Genomic DNA, 8933 nt, shown 5'->3' on the forward strand with positions numbered 1-8933 from the left:
GATTAGTCGCCAAAATCAAGATCCTAGGTGGTCTAAAACTTGAGTTATTGTAAAATAACAGCAGGTGGCGGCCATTTTGAAAAGAAAATGGCTGCTATGGTCACAGGACAAATCTAAATATTACCAATGTACCCCACATCCTTGAAAATGTATGATTAGTCACCAGAATCAAGATCCTAGGTGGTGTAGAACTTGAGTTATTGTAAAATAACAGCAGGTGGCGGCTCTTTTGTAATATGGCTGCCATGGTCACCACGAGACAAATCTGTGATGGCCCCATAGCCAAAAATGTTCCTTAAGGCATGCTCTAACTGTGTGCCAAATTAGAATACTGCCCATTATTCAAAAACAATAATTTTATTGTTTTAGGAACACTTTTGTCAACTCCGTCAGATACACGTCAACTCCGTCAGACACAAAATCTGACGGAGTTGACGTCTGACGGAGTTGACAAAATGGCATTTGTTTTCATCTTAACCCTCTTTAGTACAATGTAGCCATTTTGTTTTTGCTTAATTTTGTTAGCTAAACCTAACCCCTAAACTAAAATAATAAACATTATTTTGGAATTCTTAACAAAGATCATAAAAATGTGCAGACGGAGTTGACATGTAAAAGCTGTGACCACATTGTTATCAACATTGTTTGTTTAAAATATCAAACAATTGAATGCTTGTCAGACCAGGTACTCCACTGTTGCAACAAATATAAATGGGACTTGGAAAAGGAGTCTTCAGGCTAAATCTGTCGACAATATTTTCTGATTAATTTAAGACTTTTAAAAAAACCTGACGGAGTTGACGGAGACGTGGGACGAACATTTGATATGAGATATTTAATAGAAAATATAAATTAAAATTAACTGTGTATATTATTTGCTATGTTGTTGACAATCTACTTTAATTTAGTATGTATATTTATGTGATTGTGACAGTATTAGACACTTTTTTGGCAGTTTGAAATTGTGGCCACTTGCTGGGGACAGGCTAAATACAGGCCTTTTTGGGTACAGGGCCTGCTTTTAACTAATTCAGATGGAATATGAAAACAATTATAATGAAATTAAGGGCATAATAATACACAACTGTATTACACTTAACTTTGCAAGTGCTTTTATTTTTATGAATTAATTTATTTTTTACATAAAATAAGGCTCTTATGTGTGGGACACTTTTGTCCCTCATCTCAAGAATGAGTGATATATATATATATATAGATATATATATATATATATATATATATATATATATATATATATACATACATACATACATACATACATACATACATATAATCAAATCAAAATCAAATTGCATTAAATCAAGTGTGATATTGACCCTCAGACCCAGTGCATAGCCTATTTGTAAAATCAAGTCTATATCATTCCACACAGGAGTGTGACATGCACTCTAGTCTCTCGAGACAGACTCCGTGAAATTCAAAGAAAAGAGGGCACTGCTTTTCCTTTATTTTTTGAAGATGGGTTCTCAGATTGCAATCATTGCATTGTAGCCTATGCACTCTCAAACTAACTTATGGTCCAATATAATAAGGTATTAGATTGCCATCTAGCGGCCAAACACATCAATGGCCAAACACATCAAGCAGCAGTAGGCCTATGCACACAGAATTGGATTCGACATCACACAAATGGAATAAATGTACCACACAAAAGGAGACAAGTAGTGTGTGTAAATTAGGTTCGATTTAACACTAACAACTTTTAGTCACCTTTAGCTCTGGTCCATCTCCTAACGCTCCGGAACCAGAGCTAAATAACTTTGGCCAACAATTACAGTTGAACAATCACACACAACACACGTGCAAATTAAATACAAGACACCGCACTTACGGTTTCCATACACACGTACATGACACATATTCCAACGGTATGGTGTAAATGAAACTGGAATTTTACTGGAAACTAACTTGTTGTTGCTGGCAACAGCCATAACGAAGTGTGAATCCCTATACGCTCAACTGCAGAGTGCAGGGAATCTACTAGAAATGCCTGTGATGATCGACTTCTGAGATCGATCTATTGCTCATGCCTTCAGTCTGTCTGTAGGGTCAGAGGCTCAGAGCCATAGTAAGACAGTTGAGTGACGACATTGAGGGGGCAGAAAAGAGCCTGGTCACGTGGTTCATGTACTCGCGCGAGCCCATTGACTCCAATGCATTCGTAAACTTCCGGGTTGTCCTCTTGTTTCAGCTCGGGCTCTTGGTGGTTCAGCTTCCTTGGTCTCAACTGCGCATGTTTCCTTGAATTCCTTCCATGGAGCACCATGGAGTAACATGGCGTCGCCCGTATGGTCTTCGCGACTAGTCCTCTTTAGACAGTCCTTGTGTGTAGGGAAGCCAGTGCCACCGTCGTCCTCCATTGAATGGAGAGTGAGAGGAGACTTCTGCGACTCTGCGTATTGTGTTCCATTCCCCCCTATTTCAGGTAATTATGTGTGGGGGAATCGTTATCCTATGCTATTGATGCATACTGTTGAATCAATGCCAGGCCTGCACTCTGGGTTGTATGTGTTTTGATGGGGAAAGAACATCATTAGCGTGTGCAGTGTTTTCTCACTGTGACCACAAAATATACATATGAGCTAAGCTAAACTAACGTAGAAACAGCGAGATCTTGTATGACACGACACTATAGCGTTGACTGACCCCCATTGTAACAATGGAATGCGGAAGTGCTCATATCTCAAAGCGATGCTGGGATAGTTCCAATGTTTGGAACTGTGGCCCATAGCACCCCGCTTTACGGCGAGATCACAAGCCATGTCGGCAGACTTCACGTCGCTTTTTGTAATGACAAAACGTAAGTCACAGAAAATGGGTTACGATAAAAAGGAGGATCTCGTTGATTGAAATATTTATTAACAGTTTGCAGAATTACAGTACATTTCAACAACAAACTCAATACAAATACTGTTAACTGTGAGTGGACGGCCAAATTAAGCATTACACTTGTTTACAAGAGGGTCTACCATGTTCAATTCATCAAAACATTTAGAGACATACAAATAGACACTTCTATATAGTCAAATAAAGGGCAAATAAACGTATACAGTGAGACAATATTAACGGAGTCTGAGATGTTAGATGTTAGTATGCGCAACTATAAAATAACTGGTGCACAGTTATAATTACTATTACCCTACGTGTTGCACTCATATTTTAGGGGTACATTTATGTTGCCACATTAAAGCCACATTGCAAATTATTGGTGAAATATACTAATGTATGAAAAGAAGACAAGAAAAAACATTTAAATGAGAGTTTATTATGTTGTGTGTTTTTATAAGCTACCTGGGCATGATGGCATTGAATAAAAATTACATTCTATAGGACATTATTATAATTATTAATTAATTAACCTATAGTGCATTTTTCCATATCGTTTCCAACATAAATGAGACACACCCCTTACCTTTTGTATGGCCATGTTCAACCTCAACATTAGCCCCTTTCGGGACCCTCTGTTAACTTTTCTGAATTTTGCCCTAGACCCAGAGGTTCCTCAACCACCGGTAGGCACGTGGACACGTGCCACTTGTATGAGAGATGGGAATTCCAAGTTTTCCCGTCATATAAAAATCCATTTGAAAACACTGAGAAAAGAGACAAACACCAGACCTGATGGCCGTTGCGCGTAGAGCGCGACGCTCAATCACCCATTAGAATGCAAATGCCTGCCTTTCAGGCTGCCTTTAGATCCTACTCATCTCTTTGAAAACGCTTCTGATTGTGCAGGGGGTGGCGGGCGCGGACAGACGACAGGGACGACAACACACCAAACGGTGGTGAAAAGTTGACTCGTCTAAAACTAAATGACAATAATGACTGAATTATTAGTAATAACTGTAGTTATTGATGAATAACAAACTATAGTATATTCATTAGGATTTTGGGGGTTTCAAACTACTTTAGAATGGTTTAACACGAGCAAAGACAAGGTCAAAGTGACCCGAAGGCCCTGGGTGACACTAAAACACGAAGACACCTAGTAGGGTTAAGGCTCATTCATAGTCTGGATTTTTGGTGGTGGGGTGACCACCGCTCCGGTGGTGAGGTGACCACCGGAGCTGAAATAACGTTGAGCGGTGGTGAGTAAAAACAGAGAAGGGCTGTTCGGTGGTCACCTAACCACCGAAAATCCAGAACTTGGTTGACTTTACCTGGTGAGCACCTGGTTGTTTTGTTCTCTCTATAATATCTAATTGTTGTGTGTGTGTGTGTGTGTGTGTGTGTGTGTGTGTGTGTGTGTGTGTGTGCGTGTGTGCGTGTGTGCGTGTGTGTGTGTGCGTGTGTGCGTGTGTGCGTGTGTGTATAAAGCAGATGTCTACCAGTGATGAGCATCTATCAAGTCACAGCATGTTGACTCAGCACGACTCAGCAGCCCTGAGTCCAGACCTGAGCTCTGCTGCCCTCTGGAGGACAGACCATGCAATGGCTCCTCCCACCTTCACCTGGGAGGACAACAACCACACTGATACAGGCAGTGAGTCTCTCTCTCTCTCTCCATTTTGCACCACATGCTTACAAGCACCACAAGGCTGACCGCTGGGAAACTTTGCACGCACACTCCCAGTGCGCCAAGGAAGAACCTCCACCACAATTTTTTTTTAAATCGGCGTGTTACAGCGCCACCATGAGCTAGATGTTCTTTATGAAACGAGTTTCAATAAAGAAATTCATTCATTCTTACAGTAAATTCTTACTGCAAGATGATATTACATCCAACAACCAGTGGCTCGTTCGCCTTTCTACAGAAGCCTGTTTAGGACAAAACACTGCATCGCATCTGGTCATTATGAAAAACAATCAACAATTGAGTGTTTAGTTGGAAAGGGTGGTACGCACTGCGTAAAAAATCATCGGCCACGACCTTCCAACTGTCTCCTCCATCTACACCACACGCACCAAGCTTAGGATGCAGAGGGTGATTGCTAACCCCTCCCACCCTGCCAGCTCTCTCTTTGTACCCCTGCAAGAGGTAAGAGACTTCGGTCTCTAAAGTGCAATACTTCACGCTTAAAAAATAGCACTTATCCAGAGTCTGTTCGCCTCCTGAACTCCGACCCTCTTCACTTGCACTTTACAGCGTGATGCTGGTTTGTAAAAACGATGAACTAGTTTGCAAAGAATTGTTATTTATTCAACATGAATTGTAAAGTTTTTTCTTTCTTATCTATTGGTCCCTCTCATATGATGTTTGTACTTTTGTAGCTTTTTCTACTGTATGCATGTGATGTTTGTCTGTATGTCTGTTTTTAGAGCACTAAAACAAATTCCAATTAACTCTGTTGACAAATATCACTACCCCACTGTAGTGAATGCATGTGCACATCTTGTTATCGGGGCGGACCGGGGGGTTTTCAAAATCACCCAAATCACTGAATGCTCCTTTAAGACTACAATAAGAGAACATCAGTCTTTATATCGCGTCCTGCTTCCTACATAATGTAATTGAATGCGCTTGATATTTTGTATGGAGCACATTCTGCTGACGTTGTGTTCTCTCTCTCTTGGGGTGGGATTGGCTCAGGTCTTAAAGGGGCCGTTAGAGCAGCCGGATGGGAACCGTGGGGTTCCCAGTTCGATCCTGGGCTCCCCCAGAGTTAAGTGTTTTTCATAGTCTGGATTTTCAGTGGCGAGGTGACCACCGAACTACAACATGACGTCACTGAGCCGCGGTGAAGAGCAAACCACCACCACCGCCCCAGCCCTTCTCTCTGTTTTTACTCACCATCAAGTTATTTCAGCTCCGGTGGTCACCTCACCACCGGAGCGGTGGTCACCTCACCACCGAAAACCAGACTATGAATGAAGTGTCTTTGAGCAAGCCTCTTTGAACCCCTAATTTCTCCCGATGTGCAGGTTGGTGCCTTGTGTGTTTCCCTCCGCCATCGGTGTATGAATGTAAAGCGCTATAGATAAATGTGCCATATAAATGCACAATTTACCATTTCTCTCCATGTTCTAGATCTCCAAATCCTTCCTGGTGTGTGTAAAGAGGAGTCTTCCCCTGATCGCCAGGAGAGCAGCAGCAGTAGTCTGGTGAAACTAGAACCTCCACAGATTAAAGAAGGAAAGGAGGAGAGCAGCTCCAGTCTGATCCAGGTGAAAATAGAACCTCCTCAGATTAAAGATGAACCTGAGGAGAACAGCTCCATACTGGTCCAGGTGAACATAGAACCTCCACAGATTAAACATGAACCTGAGGAGAATAGCTCCATACTGGTCCAGGTGAACATAGAACCTCCACAGATTAAAGATGAACCTGAGGAGAACAGCTCCAGACTGGTCCAGGTGAAAATAGAACCTCCACAGATTAAAGAAGAACAGGAGGAGAGCAGCTCCAGTCTGATCCAGGTGAAAATAGAACCTCTAGCCAGCACCTCAACTGAACACATGGAAACACAAGCTGATGTAGAGGACTGTGGAACATCACAACCAACTAGTGATGAGCAGCTCTTGTCTTTACATGGTTCTTATACTTATAACAGTGATGACTGGGAGACCACGGATGATCAGTCTGTTTTGAACACACTGAAATCATGCAAGACCCAACTTGTGGAAGGACACAAATTGTCTTATAGCAACCTGTCCCAGAACCTGAAATCATTTAAACAAAAGCCATACATGAGAGGTAGTACAGAGTGTGGTATAGTCTGTGGTGGCATGAGTGTTCTGGCAGAACACGTGGTTATTCATACAGACAAAAAGTCATTTGTTTGTACAGTTTGTGACAAAAGCTTTACACAAAATGATTACCTGAAATCACACATGAGGATTCATACAGGAGAAAAGCCCTTTGTATGTACAGTTTGTAACAAAGGCTTTACACACAAATATTGTCTGAAGGCACACATGATGATTCATTTAACGCCCTTTGTTTGTACAGTTTGTAACAAAAGCTTTAGTCGAAATCAAGATCTGCAAAGACACATGATGATTCATACTGGCAAAACACCCTTTGTTTGTACAGTTTGTAACGAATGCTTTTGGTATAATCAAGATCTGCAAACACACATGAGGATTCATAAAGGAGAAAAGCCCTTTGTATGTACAGTTTGTAACAAAAGCTGTAGTCAAAAATCTAATCTAAGAACACACATGAGGATTCATACAGGAGAAAGGCCCTTTGTATGTACAGTTTGTAACAAAGGCTTTACACACAAACATTGTCTGAAAGCACACATGATGATTCATACTGGCGAAATGCCCTTTGTTTGTACAGTTTGTAACAAAAGGTTTAATCAAAATAAAGATCTGCAAACACACATGATGATTCATACAGGAGAAAAACGCTTTGTATGTACAGTTTGTAACAGAAGCTTTAAGCGAAATCAAGAACTGAAAATACACATGAGGATTCATACAGGAGAAAGGCCCTCTGTATGTACAGTTTGTAACAAAAGCTTTAAACAAAAAGGTTATCTGAAAACACACATGAGGATTCATACAGGTGAAACGCCATTTGCTTGTACAGTTTGTAACAAAAGCTGTAGGCAAAAATCTAATCTAATATCACACATGAGGATTCATACAGGCGAGACAGCATTTGTTTGTGCAGTTTGTAACAAAAGCTTTAGTCAAATTAGTCATCTGAAAAAACACGTGAGAAGAATGCATACAAAAAAGCAAAATAACTGAAACTAAAAACAAATTTAAAAAAATATCGTTTTTTGTTTACTGAAAAAATAAACAACTAGAATAATAAAATTATTTAAAATAAAAACAATAACTGAAACTGTGTTTACAAAGCAAAACAAACTAACACTACTATAAGTTTTCCTCCAGGTCACCAGGTCAGGTCATGGCCATATGCAGAGAGCAATAATCTTTTGCACGGCAGATTCGCGGTAACAATGTGATAATCCTCCTCATGGTTGCACTATAACAGACCGTCTGGAAGATTTGTACAGATTAGCTGTACACAGGACGGAAGTGCAAAACATGTCTTTGGCCTGTTGGAAACAAACTGAAATTATCGACACAATTCCCTTAAGGCTCATTCGGAGTCTGGATTGTCGGTGGTGAGGTGACCACCGCTCCGGTGGTGAGCTGACCACCGGAGCTGAAATAACGTTGAGCAAAAACAGAGAGAAGGGCTGGGGCGGTGGTTTTCTCTTCACCGCGGCTCGTGACGTCATGTTGTAGTTCGGTGGTCACCTCGCCACCGGAAATCCAGACCATGAATAACGCTTTAGTCTTCGTTCATTTAAAAGGTTTTAGGGATGTTATGAATATGTATTATGAACTGATGAACTGGCTTGTTATTATGCCTTATGATTTATTAATTCAACTGAACCGTGGCATTACGGATATTCTCCACAGGACCACAGAGAATATCCGCCCTTTTATTTCCCTCTCCTCCCTTGCTCTGTTTGACTTTTGAATTTATTTGCCTTCCATTTATGGATAAGGAGGATGGGAGCATTAATGTAGGAAAAACGCCTTATGCGCAAGACATTATTATTATCATTATTATTATTATTTTCATACTGGTGCTGTCTCTTATTGAAACTAATGGTGCACAATGCTTTGTTTAATCTTTGTTAGATGTTAGATTGTTTTGTTTTTTGTTTAGGCTTATTCAAAAGTGAATTTAATTTGAATTCAGTACTGTCCAACTCCTTTCGACTCCAGATGGGTTTTAAGATTTTATTTTTTATTTTATATATATATATATATATATATATATATATATATATATATATATATATATACATTGTATGTCTATTTCGATTAATGGTAATAAAAACAAATGTCCAAATTCTATTCTAACTATTCTATTTATTTATCCATCCTCTTTTCTTTTTCAGCATATGACAGATTATCTCTATTTTTTTATGTGATGCTAAATGACAGAATAAGTAATGTCTGAAATTATGGCTGTGAGACCATCATTTTTATTTTACCCT

The 8933-nt window shown here is 40.0% G+C and overlaps 1 long non-coding RNA gene across 2 annotated transcripts; it reads left to right on the plus strand.

The window, feature by feature from the left end:
- Window positions 1–2298: 2298 nt before the first annotated feature.
- On the plus strand, window positions 2299–8658 carry LOC308324282. 2 transcript variants are annotated; one of them, XR_013964903.1, is made up of 3 exons: window positions 2299–2454; window positions 4371–4504; window positions 5990–8658. It is a non-coding gene; the product is annotated as an uncharacterized lncRNA (long non-coding RNA). The 2 variants fall into 2 exon arrangements; XR_013964904.1 differs by having other exon boundaries at window positions 2299–2446; window positions 4342–4504.
- Window positions 8659–8933: the final 275 nt, after the last annotated feature.

This window comes from Protomyctophum bolini, assembly GCF_963924005.1.
Source record: "Protomyctophum bolini genome assembly, chromosome: 11".
Classification (NCBI taxonomy): Eukaryota; Metazoa; Chordata; class Actinopteri; order Myctophiformes; family Myctophidae; genus Protomyctophum; species Protomyctophum bolini.